Source organism: Lepus europaeus, unplaced genomic scaffold, assembly GCF_033115175.1.
Source record: "Lepus europaeus isolate LE1 unplaced genomic scaffold, mLepTim1.pri SCAFFOLD_3_1, whole genome shotgun sequence".
Lineage (NCBI taxonomy): Eukaryota > Metazoa > Chordata > Mammalia > Lagomorpha > Leporidae > Lepus > Lepus europaeus.
This window is the reverse complement of record NW_026909276.1, coordinates 8172508-8190473: the sequence shown is the minus strand read 5'-3', so window position 1 is coordinate 8190473 and position 17966 is coordinate 8172508. Positions and strand designations below refer to the sequence as shown.

At 40.4% G+C, this 17966-nt stretch overlaps 1 protein-coding gene across 3 annotated transcripts in view; it reads right to left on the bottom strand.

Moving 5' to 3' along the window:
- Positions 1-16622: 16622 nt before the first annotated feature.
- LOC133755314 (zinc finger protein 585A-like) overlaps positions 16623-17966 on the bottom strand; it is a 68482-nt gene continuing 67138 nt past the window's right edge. For all 3 annotated transcript variants that reach the window (XM_062185464.1, XM_062185463.1, XM_062185465.1), the window contains one exon: positions 16623-17031. The gene's annotated coding sequence lies outside the window, so the exon portion shown is untranslated. The remainder of the gene's footprint in view (positions 17032-17966) is intronic.

Genomic DNA, 17966 nt, shown 5'->3' with positions numbered 1-17966 from the left:
CATTCAATGTGACTATTGATAAGGAGTAACTTTGCCCTGCCATTTGCCAAAGATATTTTCTAATACATGCTTTGAGTTTCCTGTGATTTTTTGCTGTGAGGTTTCCTTCCTTTACCTTCTTTCATATTGATGACTGTGTTTCTGTGTTTCTGTGTGTAACACATCTTTAAGCATCTTTTGCTGGACTGGATGAGTTGAGACAAATTCTTTCAATTTCTGTTTGCTGTGAAAGGTCTTTATTTCACCTTCATTCACAAATGAGAGCTTTGCAGGATATAATATTCTGGGCTGGCAGTTTTTCTCTCTTAGTACCTGGGCTATATCTCGCCATTCCCTTCTAGCTTGTTGGGTTTCTGATGAGAAGTCAGCTGTGAGTCTAATTGGAGATCCTCTGAGAGTAATCTGACATTTCTCTCTTGCACATTTTAGAATCTTTTCTTTATGTTTCACTGTAGTGAGTTTAATTAAAATGTGTCCTGGTGAGGATCTCTTTTGGTCATGTTTATTAGGGCTTCTATAAGCTTCCTGTACTAAGATGTCTCTGTCCTTCTCCAAACCTGGGAAAATTTTCTGCTAGTATCTCACTGAAAAGGCCTTCTACTCCTTTCTCCCTCTCCATGCCTTCAGGAACTCCCAGAACCTGAATGTTAGGTTTTTTAATAGTATCCTCTAGATTCCCGACAGTATTTTTTAGATTTCTGATTTCCTCTTCTTTTCTTTGATTTGACTTTTTCCTTTCCTGTTCTCTGTCTTCTAAGTCCGATATTCTCTCTTCTGCTTCGCCCATTCTGTTTTTAAGGCTCTCTAATGTGTTTGTCATTTGATCTATTGAATTCTTCATTTCATTATGATTTCTTGTCACTTTCACAGTTTCATGTTCTACTAGTTGTTTCATTTCATTTTGATTCCTCCTTAATATTTCATTTTCTTGCGAGAGATTTTCTATCTTGTCCATTAAGGATTTCTGTAGTTCAAGAATTTGTTTTTGAGAACTTCTTCATGTTCTTATCAATTTTTTGAGATCCGCTTCTTGCATTTCAGCTATCTCATCATCTTCAAATCTTGAATTGGGGTGTCTTTTTCATTTGGAGGCGTCATAGTGTCTTCTTTGTTCTTGTTACCTCAGTTTCTGCATTTGTTGTTTATCATATTGGAGATATTCTTTGGTTTCTTTGCTGTGGTGTTTTTTTCTCATTATACTATGACTCTAGATTAATTGGACTGTCTGCTTTTGATAGATCCTTAGAGGCTGTGATGGGAGTGGCCAGAGAGCTCTGTTTGGTTCTTAAGGGTTAAGGGTGTGCCAAAGGTGACTCACCTAGATTGTTCTCTCGCTGGCTCTCTCTCTCTCTCTTCTCTCTCTCTCTCTCTTTTGACTCAGTTGAGAAGTAATTCCACACAGCTCAGTGGAATTGAGGGTAGTTGATGTATGAAATCTGACCCCTATGGGTATTTGTCTGCTCTACCCCTGGGACCACACAAAGTGTTTATGCAGCCCTCAGTGTGGTCTCAAATTTCTCGGCATTCTCTCACCAGGTTGCCCAGGTTACCAAGTTTGTGTACGTGCTGAGTTCTCTCACCCCCCCCCCTCAGATTTTCACAGTCTCAGTTTATTAGCTCCACACTTTCATTAGGCCTTAACCTCCTGTTATTTCTTCTCACCAGAGTCAGGTTTTTCTGCTTGGCTAATGGCTGGTGCCACTTTACATATGCAAAATGGCACCTGCTCTTTGTCTTTCTTGGCTTTGTAAGGTGAATGGTGAGAGAGGCTAGTGTCCATGCCGGTTCCCCTTATTTATTCATTTTTTTCTCTCCTCCAGTCAGCCTGCTGAACTTTCCCCAGTGTGGCTTCAGGCCTAATTCCCTGTAGGCTCTTTTTGCCTTTCCCCACCAATGTCTCGGCTTACCGAGTTTTTTGTCTCACCTCCCCTTCCAGCGCTGGCATGCAGACTCTGTGGCTTGGCTCCCACGGCTCGGCTTCCACACGGTGGGTGACCTTGCTCTCCCTGTAGGTCCTCTGTGTCACATCCACTAGATCTGGAAGAGTTTCCTCTGCAATTTTTTTCCTGAGCCTTTTCCTCAGGCTATAGTAACTCCACTTTTATTAAACTATCTTTTCCCGGACTATTGGTGAGTGCCTTCACTATTCCGCCATCTTGGCTCCGCCTCCCAATTGACACTCTTATTTATGATGTCAGTGATCACCTGGGGCTCTTGTTAGGAGCTGCCAAGGCTATGGAAGCATTTTGAGTCCACAAACTCCGTCAGTATTGAGACAAGGCCATAAGCAAAGTGGAAGTTCTCTCCTCCCTTAAGAGAAAAGTACATCCTTCTTTGATGGCCCCTCACTCACAGAGATTCTTCATGTAGATCATTTTTTTGCCACAGTGTCTTTGCTTTCCATGCCTGAAATGCTCTCATTGGGTTTTCAGCAGCTCTATGTTTTTAAGAATTATAATTCTCAGGGCCAGCACTGTGGCGCAGTGGGTTAATGCCCTGGCCTGAAGCACTGGCATCCCATATGGGTGCCGATTCAGGTCTCGGCTGCTCCACTTCCAATCCAGCTCTCTGCTGTGGCCTGGGAAAGCAGTAGAAGATGGCCCAAGTCCTTGGGCCTCTGTACCCATTGGCAGACCAGAGGAAGCTCCTGGCTCCTGGCTTCAGATCGGCACAGCTCCAGCTGCAGTGGCCATCTAGGGAGTGTACCAGTGGACAGAAGACCTATCTCTCTGTTTCTCCTTCTCACTGTCTGTAACTCTCTCAAATAAATAAAATCTTTTAAAAATTAATTCTTATTCTCTATACAAAGCTGCAAGTAAAGCTAGAACAAGCCTGTGACAACATCTGAGAACATTTGTACTATGAGGTTCCTGAGTTAAAGGGATTTAAGTAAATAGATGTGGTTGATTTCCAATGAATCTTTATTTACAAAAAGAGGTGAATCTTTTTTTTCAGAATATCTTGCATGCATGTTATTACCCATTTTACAGATAGCAATGTGTGCCACCCCACATTTTTCAGTGGAACTTCAAATAAAACTTTCAAATCTTTAATTACAAAATAAGGTTTCTTTCTGCTTTTTTTCTTTTATTTTGTAAGTAATTCAAAATTTAAATATGATTAAGAAATTTTATATTTGACTAGGGTAGAATTACCAAGTCTTTAAGATTTTCAAACATTTTATGGTATCTATAAATCTAAGCAAGATGATAAATAGTATACATTATACATATTTGGGAATTTTGAAGAAGTCATTTTATTCTTTAGCTTTAGATGTGTATCATTTAGTACCTTGATCTGCCTTTTACTGCTATACATTCATTTCATAGTTTAAAAGCTTTGAAGTATTGCCAATATAATTTCTAACCATTATTTAAGGATTAGAAAACTCAGATAAAGTAAAATTAGATTGTGTATGATTATGTCACTCAGCAATGATGACTGTGAAAGGACTCTTTACGCATTGTCTCAAATATCCTTTTCCTTTACTCCTTAACTCATTCCAGTAATTTCCACTCCCCTGACCATTCACAATTTGTTCTCTCAAGGTTGACAGTTACTTTTATAAAATTAGAGGTCATTTCTTCAATGTCATTTAATATAACCTGCCAGTAGTATTGTTCTCAACAGAAAACTCTTCTCCAAAATAGCTTCCTCATTTGTCTTCCAAAATATTTGCATCTAGGGAGTTATTTTAGCTCATTTGTCAAATGTTAGTTGGTTGTCAATGTGTGTGTTCATTTCTGGTGTTTCTATTCTGTCCCATTTGTTTACATGTCTATTTTTGTTCCAGTACTAGGCTGTTTTGATTACAGCAGACCACGATTATGTCTTCGAATCTGGTATTCTGATGCCTCCAGCTTCGTTTCTGCTTAAAATTGAGTAATTGGGGTCTTCTTTTTTTCCATATGAACTTTAAAATCAGTTTTTTCTATAATTGTGAAGAATGTCCTTGATATTTTGATTTGATTGCTTTGACTCTATCAATTACTTGGGGTAGTATGGACATTTTGATGATATTACTTTTTCCAATCTATGAACATGAGAGATTTTTCCCATTTTTATGTCTTTTGTTTCTTTAATTAAGGTTTTGTAATTTTCATTGTAGAGATCTTTCACATTCTTGATTAAATTTAACCTAAGGATTTTTTTTTTTTTGCTACTGTGAATGGGCCTAATCTTACAGTTCTTTCTCAGTCAGAGAATTGTTCATGTATAAGAAAGACACTGGTTTTTTGTGTGTTGATTTTACATCCTGAAAATTTTCTTAATTCTATTATGAGTTCTAATAGTCTCTTAGTGGAGTCTTTTGGTTCCTGTATATAAAGGATTATATTATCTGCAAACAGGGATAATTGGAATTCCTCCTTTCCAATTTGTATCACTTTGATTTTTTTTGCCTAATACCTGACTAAAACTTTCAGAAATCTACTGAAAAATAATAATGAAAATGGCCATCTTTGGTTCCAGACTTAGTGAAATTTCTCACAGCTTTTCCTCATTCAGTATGATGCTGCCTGTGGTTTAGTTATATATTGCTTTGATTGTGTCAATGTATGCTTTTTCTATCCCGAATTTTAAGGGTTTTTATCATGAAAGGATGTCATTTTATCAAATGGTTCTCTGCCTCTATAGAGAAAATCAAATGGCTTTATCTTTCATTTTATTGATTTTAAATAACATATTTATTAGCATATGTTGAACTACCCCTGAATCCCTTGAATAAATTCTACTTGGGGTCTCATTGATGTATTATTGATGGTTTTATTGATGTATTTCATACCATTTTGTTGAGGATTTTGAATCTATGTCCATTATGGATATTGGTATATAGTTCTTATTTATTGCATCTCTGTGCTTTTGTAATTGAGCTAATTCTTGTCTCAAAGAATAGATTTATCCCTTTCAATTGTTTTGAATAATTTAAGAATGGGGATCAGTTCTTCCTTCAAAGTTTGATAAAATTCAGCTGCTTCTGGGCTGGCTCTGGGGCATAGAATGTCAAGTTTCCACCTGCACTTTCTGCATCCCATATGGGTGCTGGTTCAAGCCTCAGCTGCTCCACTTCCAATCCATGTTTGTTCTAATGCACCTTGGGTCCCTGCACCCATGTGAGAGACTCAGAAGGAGCTCTGTGCTTCTGTAGTTTACCTGGCCCAGCCCTGACATTTGGGGAGAGAACCAGCAGACTGAAAATCTCTTTCTTTGTCTCTCTTCCTCCCCCACCATATCTCTGTCTTTTAAATAAATAAATAAATATTTTAGAAATGAATTCTGTCTCTTCTATAAATGATGTTTGGAAAGTTGGATTTCCACTGTTGTAGTTCAAAATCAAACCTATATCTTACTCCCTATACAAGAATCAACTCACAATGGATCAAGGATCTAAATCTAATACCTGAAACCATCACATTACTGATGAACAACATAGGGGAAAGGCTATTGGCCTAAGCAATGAAGCACAAGTAATAAAACAAACACCAATAGACTAAAGTGATTACATCAATCTAAGAAATTATTTCACAAAAAAGAAAATAATTAACAAAGTGAAAAGGTAATCAAAACAATGAGAGAAAATATTTGAAAACTATGCATCCAATAAAGGATTAATATCAAGAATATATAAGGAGTTCCAGAAACTCAACAACAACAAAATAATCCAGTTAAAAATGTGCCAAGGGCAAGAACAAGCATTTTCAAAGGATGAAATAAAAAGGGCCAACATGGGGCCAGCACTGTGGCATAGCAGGTAAAGCCACCGCCTGCAATACCTGTATTCCATATGGGTGCTGGTTCAACTCCCAGCTGCTCCACTTCTGATCTGGCTCTCTGCTATGGCCCAGGAAAGCAGTAGAAGATGACCCAAGTCCTTGGGCCCCTGCACCCACATGGGAGACCCAGAAGAAGCTCCTGGCACCTGGCTCTGGACTGGCTCAGCTCTGGCCATTGCAGCCATTTGGGGAGTGAATCAGTGGGTGGAAGCCCCCCCTTCTCTCTGTGTGTAACTCTGACTTTGAAATAAATAAATAAATCTTTTTAAAAAAAGAAAGGCCAACAGACAGATGAAAAAACTCCAGAATCACTGTCATCAGGGAAATGCAAATACAAATTACAGTGTGGTGTCACCTCACCCCAGTTAGAATGGCTGTCATTCAAAAATCAAAAATAGAAAATGCTGGTCATTATCACTCAAAAATATTCTGAAATAAGCATTAAAACTATCACTCACCTAGTTTTCCTATTGCTTTTCTAGTGTATCCATAACAGCCTGTTTCTTTTGATTTTTTCTCATCTCCCCCTTTTTAAACAGAAGTGCTGTAAAGCTCAATCTTTGATATTCTTTCTAATTACTTTTACATCTTTGTTTGCACTAATGGTTTCCAAATTTGTATCTCCAGCACAGGAACCCCTCCTTAATTTCAGATCGGTATATCACACTGCCTACTTGAGACCTCTCTTTGATTATCTATTGTGTATTTAAATCCCAACAGGTCCAATATATTACTAATGTTATTCTTTCTCATACATTTCCCTTAGGTAGTCTTCCCTACATGAGTTAATGGCAACTTCTGCAGTTGCTGTGCTGAGATCCACAATGCAATTATTTATTTATTTATTTATTTGCCAGGCAGAGTAGACAGTGAGAGAGAGAGACAGAGAGAGAGAGTTATAGACAGTGAGAGAGACAGAGAGAGAGAGAGTTATAGACAGTGAGAGAGAGAGACAGAGATAAAGGTCTTCCTTCCATTGGTTCACCCCCCAAATGGCCACTACGGCTGGTGTGCTGCACTGATCTGAAGCCAGGAGCCAGGTGCTTCCTCCTGGTCTCCCATGCGGATGCAGGGCCCAAGCACTTGGGCCATCCTCCACTGCACTCCCGGGCCACAACAGAGAGCTGGCCTGGAAGAGGAGCAACCAGGACAGAACCGGCGCCCCAACTGGGACTAGAACCTGGGCTGCTGGCACTGCAGGTGAAGGATTAGCCTTGTGAACCACAGCACTGGCCCACAGTGCAATTCTTGATTAATCTCTCTTTCACAACTCCTCTCTTGTCTGTATACAAATCCTATCAAGTTTACCTCAAAAATGTTTCCAGAGGCAAGAAATATCTACCTTTAGTTCACCAACAGATGCAGTCTATATTAGTAGGCTAATTGCTTTTCTTCATTTTTTTTTTTAAATGAAATACTCAGTTAATTGATTTTAATGCAGGAGTCTGCTACAAGTGAATGATGAAAACTGTTCATGTGATCAGGATAAAAAAGGTAAACTAAATCCTTCATTTTCTTTTGCAAAAATGTTTGCAGTGATAACTTTTCTGGAAATAAACCAGGATTGTATCTTCCCTGGGTCATAGCAAGAAAACATTTTACTATATCAATGACCTTGAATGCTTTATAGGTAGCTGATAATTGAATTTGTTAAGGAACCATTTCAATAGATGGTTGCTATAGAATTTTGACTGATATGGTTAAATTCAGAGAACTTAAAACATTTTTAATAAGAAAGGCAATAGAAAAGTTGGTGATAATTGAGGAATGTGGAATTCTAAGAAGTTTTCTTTTAAAAATTAATCAATTACAATATGTTTTTACAGTGCTTTAAGTGATCTGGTAGAGAAGGCTGTGTTTATTCTATATACTTTTGTTTGCATGTGTAGGCAGTACAAATCTTGAAACATATTTTATAAATTTACTGTGACAAAATATACATATGTTAGCAAAATTGAGACTTTAAAATGTGAATATGGTTTACTGCGCTTGTCTATACTCTTGAAGAACAGTGGTTTTCCTACTTGATATCTAGTGAATTCTTTACTTCATGGAGTTTTAAAAGTATGTCATTGTAAAAATTAAAAGAAAAATTAAGAAAAGAAGGAAGAGGGAATATGGGAGCAAGGGCGAGAGAGTTGGTGGGAAGTATTACTATGCTCCTAAATCTGTACATATGAAATGCATGGAATTTGTTCAGCTTATGTAAATAAAAAATTTAAAAATAATTCTGTTTAGAACTTCAATTGCTTTATAGTTCATGGTTAGATGTGATTCTTTATTAAATGACTCAGAAATAGAATTACTGTCATTTTTTAAATTTGGAAGGCATAGAGACAAAGAGATAGGAATTTAATGAAAGAGCTAAACTCTTCATGTCCACTCCATGAGTGCCTAAACACTTGGGGTTAGGTCAGCAGAAAAGCACTCAATCAAGGCCTCCTAGGTTGGTAGCAAGAGCAGTTATCTGTCTCCCAGGATCTGGATTATCAGGAAGCTTGAGTCAGGTTCTAGAGCCAGAAATGAAACCCAGGTACTCTAACATGGGATGCAGGCATCTTAACTTCTAGGTTACATACCTGCTCCACAAATGAAATATTCTAGAACAACTGAACACTGAAATGCTGAACTGAAAGTTGACCTATCATAAATTTATGTGGTAGTAAACAGAAACAATAAGGACATTCTGAATATAATTTACCTATTTCTTTTCCTCCCTAGGACTCCTGGAAAAGGAGACATGAGGCAGCTGTGGGAATTTCTTAGGTGTAGACAGTTGAGAATTAACTTTTTTTTTGGCAAGACAATACTGGGTTATGCTGCAAATTTGGGCTTTAGGTTTTGTAATTCACTTTCATGAAATTAATTTTAGAGTTCTGATGGTTTCTTGTAGTAATAATTATTACTTTTTATGCAGAAGTGTAAGTTTACCTACTTAGAGTTTTGTATGTAGTAAATTATCCAAAGGAGATAGCTGCTGTTGAGAGCACTGCATTTCTAGTAATAATGCCTATTACCATATGAATGTCTCTAGAATAGTTGCCACAGATTGGTGTTCTTTTCCTTTTGAGAATTACCCTAACAGTTGCCTTGGAAACCCCAGGAGGCCAATGAAGTGATCCTAACCACCCCCAAACTTAGAGAAAGCAAATGAGGACATTGATTTCATCCTGGAAGGTCTTTATTTGTGGTGAAGAAATGAGCAGAACTCATCATACATTTTGGTTATTAACATCTGTTTTGTTTAGATAATTCTGATTTCCTAAGCTGGGAATTTGTACAACTGTTACACATGCATGTATATTTTGTTGCATCAAAGTAGCTTCTATATGTTATTCAGATTTGATTTTTTATATTCTCAGAGTTATACTGTAGGATTTGTGTCTAGTAAAATCAAATTCTTGCCTCACGTGCATTTGGGATTGTCTTTTAATAAAGAAGGCTAACTTCATATGTATTTATTTATTTATTTTTTTGACAGGCAGAGTGGATAGTGAGAGAGACAGAGAGAAAGGTCTTCCTTTTGCCGTTGGTTCACCCTCCAATGGCCGCCACGGTAGGCATGCTGCGGCCGGCGCACCGCGCTGATCTGATGGCAGGAGCCAGGTGCTTCTCCTGGTCTCCCATGGGGTGCAGGGCCCAAGCACTTGGGCCATCCTCCACTGCACTCCCTGGCCACAGCAGAGAGCTGGCCTGGAAGAGGGGCAACCGGGACAGGATCGGTGCCCCGACGGGGACTAGAACCCGGTGTGCCGGCGCTGCAAGGCAGAGGATTAGCCTAATGAGCCGCGGCGCCGGCCCTTCTTATGTATTTAAATTTCATAGTAGCTCTGCAAAGTCGGCGTTTTATCTCTGCAGATGAGGAGACAGATGCTGAGGAGCAAGATCATTGGCTCAAAGTCTTGTGACAGACTAACATGTTGCAGGACCTGGATTGGAACCAAGACTGGTTAGTTAAGTACATGTTGTCTCTACTACTCAAACCTGAATTACACACTTCTCCATATTTCTTGTTATTGTGCCTTGTCTTCACTCGAGTTTGGCTTACCAGTCTCTCTGGTCCATCCAGCTACAGAAGCTGAGGATTTTGAAGTAGGGCTTGGGGATAGGGTATAGGCTTCAGTGCTGCTGAACAGAGTAGAGGCCAGCTGATGAATGATGATGGCTACAGTTCAGCTAGGGGGGAAGTATGGCATCTGTTTACCAAAAGGGCACCAGACCCTGGACAGATGCTTCATGAGATGGAGAGCATACTTCAAGCATCATGTTGAAAAATGTGTTTCTCTTCTTGTCTCATTGGAGTCAACCTAACTGGATTCTTTAGCTGTCTTTTCTTCCTGGGGCATCTCAGTTTCTGGGAAGCTTGTTTCTGAATTTTGGAAAGCAAGAACTTTTGGTGTGGACCATCACTCTTTCAGCTAGGGTTGGCTTTTGCTGGTTCAGAGCTTGCACTCTTGTCCAAACTCTTCTCTTCCTCAAACTGCCAGCTGCCTCCACGAAAAAAGGAAAAAATAGCAGCACCCTAGGTTCATTTTCTTATTCGTTCCATGATGCTATGTTATCTCTTTGTCCTAATGTAGTAAGTAGCTGATCTAATAATCTAACAAATTTTCATTGGCTAACACAAATGTGTTAGAGGAAGACCTGACCTTTTTTTTTTTTAATAGGGAACTCTATGCTGTCTGTCTTGATCCAACTCCTTGGTGACCTTAGCCATGAGAATTGTAATCTACATGCTCTGGGAAGACACAAAACCCATGAAGTGTAGGATTGTTCTTGTCTTTTTTTAGTGCCTATTTGTTGAAGGACATAACAGTGACCGTTGAATGAAAGAGTGGCTGTTTTTGGAGGTAGAAGCACACAAGTGTCCAAAAAGCAGCATCTAAACAGGAGATGAAGTGATTTGCTCTTCACATTAGTTGGCAGGTGCATTCTTTTTCAGAGAGTGAAGATGATACAGAATCCAAGTTAGAGAGGGCAGTTTGTAGGGAGGGAGGTGCGGTTGGGAAAATGAGTTTAGGGTGAAGCCTTTCTAGTAGTGTTCTCACAAGCATGCATCCAATAAAAGCAATTTGAAAGATGAAATTTAGCCATTCCTTAGCATTATATATATGACAGTGTCATTGACCCTGTTATCATAAACAGCTATGATTTTTCAGGGTACTGTATAATAGTTGTTTATACTCTAGGGAAAATGAGAAGACTTGGTATATGTACTTTAGAAAATAAAATATTGGCAATCTATCACAGATTATCATTTTTTATATAAAATTTTAAAATTTAAAAGCCATGTCTCTTTCCACCATGACTATTAGGACATGCATTGGTTGTTCAGTAAGTATTTGCTGAACCCAATAATAAACAATTGAACAGATGAGTAATTGAACAGATAATGAATTTCTTGAGAAAAAATAAATCAAGGATTGGATTAAGATGGAGGAATAGAGGGAGCTTACTGCTGTAGAAGATAGTATGAAAAAAACTGGAGAGAGTACAGTCTCAAGGAAGAGTTAGGGAAAAAATGGCAGAGGAAACTCCACACAAATTAGAGGGACACTGTGGACCATGTGCAGGGTGTGGACATGCACAACTCAGAAACCCAGCAGCCAAGAACCTCAGCAGCAGCTCAGGAAGTGAGACCAGACTGGAGCATCCCAAGCCACTGGTGATAAAGTTGCAGAAAGATCCTGGTGGGAATCCAGCTAGGAGCCCTAGGTAGGACAGTGTACCTGTCATGTTTCTGTCTCCCTGATCACCCTGAAACTGGCATTCTGTAATAAGCTGATAGAGAGCAGGCATCATTTTGGACATATGTAATAGATACACCAGTGTCTGTACACCCAGCAAACAGCAGAGCAGAGAAACTTGAATTTGGTGGGGGGAACTGATGGAGGGCTGGGTGCCCATGACTGTGGGAGGCTTGTGTGCTGGGACTGTGAGAACACTGATGCTGTGTGGGAGGGCTCAGGGTGTGGCTGGGGCTTTGGGCAGTCACTGTGGGAAGTTGCATCTACTCAGGGCTTGCTGATTACCTGGTGAGGATCACTGCATATCAGTCTCCCACATATGTGTCAGGGGGTCAGAATATGTGTGGAATCCACTGCTGCTTTCCCAGAAGCATTAATATAACTGGTTTGGAAGTATAGCAGCCAGAATTCAAATCAGCACTCATATAGAATCCCAGTATTGTAGGAGATGGCTCAACCCATTATTAAACAACAGCTCCCTTTCCTGTCTTCTGTGGTGAACTATTTCTAACATGCTTACTATTTTAGAATTAAGCATTGTTTTGTTGGCATCTTATGTATTACACTATAAAATTTAATTTATCAGGTATATTTTTCCTTTTTCTTTTTTTTAAAAAAAAGATTTATTTATTTACTTGAAAGCCAGAGTTGCACAGAGCGAGAAGGAGAGGCAGAGAGAGAGAGGTCTTCCAACTGCTAATTCACTCCCCAGTTGGCTGCAATGGCCAGAACTGTGCCTATCCAAAGCCAGGAGCCAAGCATTTCCTCTGGATCTCCTATGAGGGTGCAGGGGTCCAAGGATTTGGGTCATCTACTACTGTTTTCCCAGGCTATTGCAGAGAGCTGAATCAGAAGTTGAGTAACTGGTACTCAAACCGGTGCACATATGGGATGCCGGTACTCTAGGCAGAAGATTTACCCACTATGCCACAAAGCTGGTCTCAGTATATTTTTAAAGGATTTTTTTTGCTCTGACTTTCATTCTTTAGACAGTATTTTGAAAAGAAGTTTTTGGGGCCATGCTATGGCATAGTGGGTAAAGCTGCTGCCTGCAGTGCTAACATTCCATATGGGTATGACTTTGAGTCCTGGCTGCTCCACTTTTGATCAAGCTCACTGTTATAGCCAGGGAAAGCAGTAGAAGATGGCCCAAGTGCTTGGGTTCCTACACCCACATGGGAAATTCAGAAGAATCTATTGCCTCCTGACTTCAGATCAGCCCAGCTCTGGTCATTGTGGCCATCTGGGGAGTGAACCAGCAGATGGACGATCTCTCTCTCTCTCTCTCTCTCTCTCTCTCTGCATCTGCCATTCTGTAATTCTGCCTTTCAAATAAATAAATAAATCTTGAAGAAAAGAAGTTTTAGGCTTTGATTAAGTGTTAATTATCCCTGTACTCAATTATAGATTTTAATTTTTTCTTGTATCTAGGAAATCTTTGCCTAACTTAAAGTGAAAAAAATTTTCTTCTATGATTTTTTTTTCTGGAAGTATTGTAGTTTTCAGTACTACAGTTAGATCTGTGGCATATTTTCTTTTCAATTTTGTAAATAGAAGCTATTTTATTGGAAATTAGTATCTCATTGTGCTAACACCATGTGTTGAAAAGGCTATACTTTCTCCCCTGCACTGTGATAGTGCCTCTGTAGAAAACCTGTTCACTGTGTTTGGATCTTCTCTGGAACCTCTTTTGTGTTCCATTCATCTGTCTGGCTTTCTGTATGACAACAGCATACTTTAGATTAGTATAAATTTATAACACTTAAAAATCATCATCCCTTTGATTTTATTATTTTTTCAGTTATTTTGGCTATCCTAGATTCTTTGCATTTTCATATGCACTTATATCAGCTTGTTACTTTAAAAATAACCAGGTTGCTAAATGAAAGATCTCTGTGAGTGAGATCCCAGCAGAAAGAACGGGCCATCAAAGGAGATATCTTTCTCTGAAGGGAGGAGAGAACTTCCACTTTGATTATGGCTTTATCTAAATAAGGTTGGAATTTGTGAACTCAAGAGGCTTCCATAGCCTCGGCAACTCAAGATAAGAGCCTTGGGTGATTACTGACTGTCAATTGTTAAATCCACAATGGGAATCACTGTACACCTGCTTCCCATGTAGGATCTCTGTCCTCAGTGTGTTGTACTATGGGAATTAATGGTAAAACTACTACTCAGGCTGGCACCATTGGAACAGCATGGTGCGCTGGCCGCAGCATGCCAGCCGCAGCGGCCATTGGAGGGTGAACCAACAGCAAAGGAAGACCTTTCTCTCTGTCTCTCACTGTCCACTCTGCCTGTCAAAAAGTAAAAAAAAAAAAAAATGATTGGCTAAAGTATAGGGTCAGAGCCACTATGGTGTACTTGCCAAACTGCAGGGTCTCAGAATATTATCAATTACCTTAAGTGCCTGAAAAGACACCTGAAACTTTAGGTATCTCCCTGCTAGCAGCTGATTGGCTGTTGCTAGGTGGGGTTTATTGCAAGGGGAGTTCATTTATTTATTTTTTCTTTCATGAGCTTCAGGGTTCAGGGCTCGGTCAGGCCTGAATTACAAGATGGAGGCCTATTCTAAAATAGCTGCGCCTTCATCCAGGCTGAGGTCTCTCAGACACAACACAGTTTACTCATACATTCACCTATTGAAGAATATCCTGTTTCAAAATTTAGTTTGATTTTTTATATTATTGCTCATGTGGAAATTTGATTTCTTCAATCATTGCAGTTGTATAATGTTTGCATTATGGATTAGTCCAGATGTATTCTTCCTCTTTATCTTTTGAAAAGTGTGTAGAATCTTTTTCTCCAGTTTTATTGACTTCTTCATCCTGTCACAATGAAATTGATTTTGAAAACAGGCTGGTGTTCAGACATTGGGACAGACAAGTGATTTGGGTGCTTGGTTCAGGGGCAGTGGTGTGGCTTCTTTATGTTGACACTATCCTCGCTGACAGAGGCCATGCCATGCACTGAGCAGTGCTGTGGGGTCTGCTTGGCCATGTCTGAGATTAATTCTAGGCAGCCAAGGGATGAGCCAAGTTTTGCATGGGGCTAAGGCCTCACAGCCAGCATGATTCACATAGTAACCAGTCCTGAAGTGAGGATTGCAGGTGAACAATCCTCTGCCTGCAATAAGAAGTCCACCAGAGGCATACTCACTGTCCTCTGTGAGACCTGGGGAACTCCTGGCCACACTGCCATGGGTCCTTGCCGCTTGTAGAGACTCCAGCTCCAGGCTCCACCTCTGTCACTGTGGGACTGTTCTTGTTCTCTGCAGTGACGCTGGCAACCCAGTTTCCTGTAACAGAGAATGGGGAGCCCTGCTGGGGTTATGCTGAGGTCAAGGTGGTCAAAGTCAGAGGGGCCTCTGGGTCCATGCAGGAGGAGCTGCAGAACCTTGGGCTACATTTTACTGATTTTCAAGTGCAAATGAGCTATGGCCTGACCAGAGTCACTCCATTTTGTCCCTGATTGTCCTCTATTTTTTTGTAACCAGTCCCGCAAATGCTAGCTACTCAAAAACTAGTCTTGTGAAAGGTTTTTTGTAAGTTTATTTACACTAAGTACTGGGAAACTGGTTAATGCCCCTGAAATAAGCATAATGTTGCTTGCTCTAGCTCCTGTAACAAACGCTTGGCTTTGTAATTAACTTCAACAAGATATGGTTTTGGCCTTTTGAAGCTTACCCTTGAGCTCTATCAGGGCAGTATGATTTGGAGAGCACAGGCCCCTATGCAGCCATAGGCTTTTAGAAATAAAAGACTCCATAATTTGGCCCTAAGACTTCAGCACTTATTAATATTTCTGAAATTAATAATCTGTGTGGGTTCTTGCCATGAATTCAGAGACAAATTCTGAATACTGGCTCAAATAGACCAGATGATAAGCTGAGTTTTTAAGCTTTTATTCAGTGAGAGAAACACATAGGAGAGTGAGGGCTTTATCTAAAGGAGAAAGGAAAGTCTGGAAATTCAGTAGGGTCCATACCAAGCAGGGAGCAGGCCAAGAGCTGTGGACTTGTCCTGTGAGGCCCCACCATTGGGGAGAGTGAGGCAATGGTGTTCTTCCACAGAAAGCACCAGGGACAGGCTTCAGTGAACATGTCCACCTTTACTAATGACCATGTACACTTTCAAAGGGCAGGCAGAAGGGGCATAACTAATTCAGGGCAACCCTAACTCTATAGGATAGAACCAAAACTGGCACCAATATGCATCTCCAATTACCTTAAAGGTCTCATAGTTAGGGTAGCTTTCAAGGTGGGCCTGGACCACTCCCAGCAACAGTTTACCTAATTGGCAGAAGGTGGGGGTGGGAGGAAATGTGCCTGAGGCTCCCACCTCCCACCATCAGTCAGGCTAGCCACATGGGCTAGGCAGAAAGTCTCACAGGATCACCCACATCTCCTCCCTTTGTTTTAGGGCAAGTGTGACTCTGCTTAGCGTGGCATGGCAACAAGCTGCAACCCATAATAAGCTTTAAATTAAATTGAAGAATGCCTACCATGGGAATTAAGGGCAGGGAGGAAAAGAAGGGCAAAGGGAAAAAGATCAGGCCCACCATGTTTCAGGCCTTTGTAATTGGCAGGCGGGTGCACAGATATGGGAAAGCAGGGGCATGAGATCACGCAGGGGGCATGGGGAAAGTGTGATGAAGTCATAGCCTTTCAGCTCTCAAGTCTAATGATGTATGACTGCCTGCATCATTCCCCCTTCAGAGACTCCATTCCCTTAATCCTAGGGATGTTGAAGGGTGTAGAATCATCACATCTTCTATAGCTGCTTCCTGTTTATGAGGGATGTAGTGCAGGCCCTGCCTGTCCTGGGTCTGCAAGTCTCTGCCTATCTCATTTAACAAATTCTCTTTGTGAGCTGGAGCAATCTTGGTCACTACCAATGTCTGTGTCCCCTGCATGGTCAGTTACTCCCAGAAGTTGTTGAGTTCTGGAACATGTAAGTTTGTTAATTAGTATGAGCAAAACTGGAACATGACCAATTGTAAGTGGAGTGCCCCTTTAAGATGAAAAGACCACATCCTACAGACTCCCAGATAGTGGGTGGTGATACATTATAAACCCATTTAGCTTGAGTATAGAGAATTATAATAGAAGAACACATTAGGAGTTTTATTATTAATAACAGAGAATCAAAAGAGGCAGGTACACCATGCCTGCCTTCAGGTGCAGCACTCTTGATGTGAGGAAAGCAAAGGCTTTACTTTTCTTTTTGCTTAAGATCTCTGGCTTACAGGAATAATCAGGCATGTCTTTTGAGTACACCTGTTAGGACTTGAGAGGTAGACATTTAATCCTAATTTTACTGAGGTAGTCATGTTCAGTAGCACCTGGTAAGGTCCCTTCCATTTAAGCTGTAGCTGATCTGAAGAGGATCTTTCTGTGAATGGCTTGTTCAGGGAAAGGCGCTGAAGTTGGCTTGTCAGAGGGTGAGCTTTCAGAGACTGGGTCCAGGGTTTGGCATTTCAGGCTGCTATCCACACAGGCTGCAGAGTGATCTCTGGAAAACACAAGCAAAACCTTTGCCCATCATTATGAGGGGATCAGGCCCCTTCCATTGTTGGGTGGTTGGGTCCCTCCATCAAACCAGAGGCAATTGGGTTGCACCTGTGAGAGGTCTCCAGTGTTTCACTGCTGGTGGCTCTCCAGGGGGTGAGACCTATAAGAACTTTATGGTGAAAGGAGCAAAGTTAATACACTAATAGTGGGGGTATCATACTCTCCCCTCTGTTTTTTTAAGCATAGTCTTGAGGTCCTGCATGGGAAGTTAGTGCACAGTGACTCCTATGGTTAATTTAACAATTCACACTCTTTTGTGTGATGTCAGTGATCACCCAAGGCTCTTGACATGAGCTGTCTAGGCTATGGAAGCCTTCTGAATCCACAAACTCAGTCAATATTTAGAGAAGGATGTAAGCAAAGTGAAAGTTCTCCCTTTGAAGAGAGTACATCCTTCTTTGATGACCACTTCTTTCCACAGGAGTCTCACCCAGGGAGACTCTCCCTGTAGGTACACCTTTTCGCACAAGTGTCCTGACTTTCCATGCCTGAAATGCTCTTGTGGGCTTTTTAGCCAGATCAGAATGCCTTTAGGGATGACTCTGAGGTCACTGAGCGTTACTTAGAGCAATTGCCATTCTATGAGTCTGCTGTATGGACTGCTTCCCATGTTAAAGCATTTACTCCTCTTTAATTATATTAATTCTATTGATATGATCACTTTAACAATTAGTGCCTCCTACATGACCAACTTAAAACTTAATGCAATCAAATACAGTCACTTTTAAACTTAAGATGCCACTTTCACCATCTAGCCCAAGGGAATTTGGGATCCCATGGTGAAGTAAGTCCAGCCATGAAATTATGATTTAAGCTCTCATTTTGGCTATGCTGTTACACAGAACATGTTAGTCACTCCTTTCATAAGATCTAAAA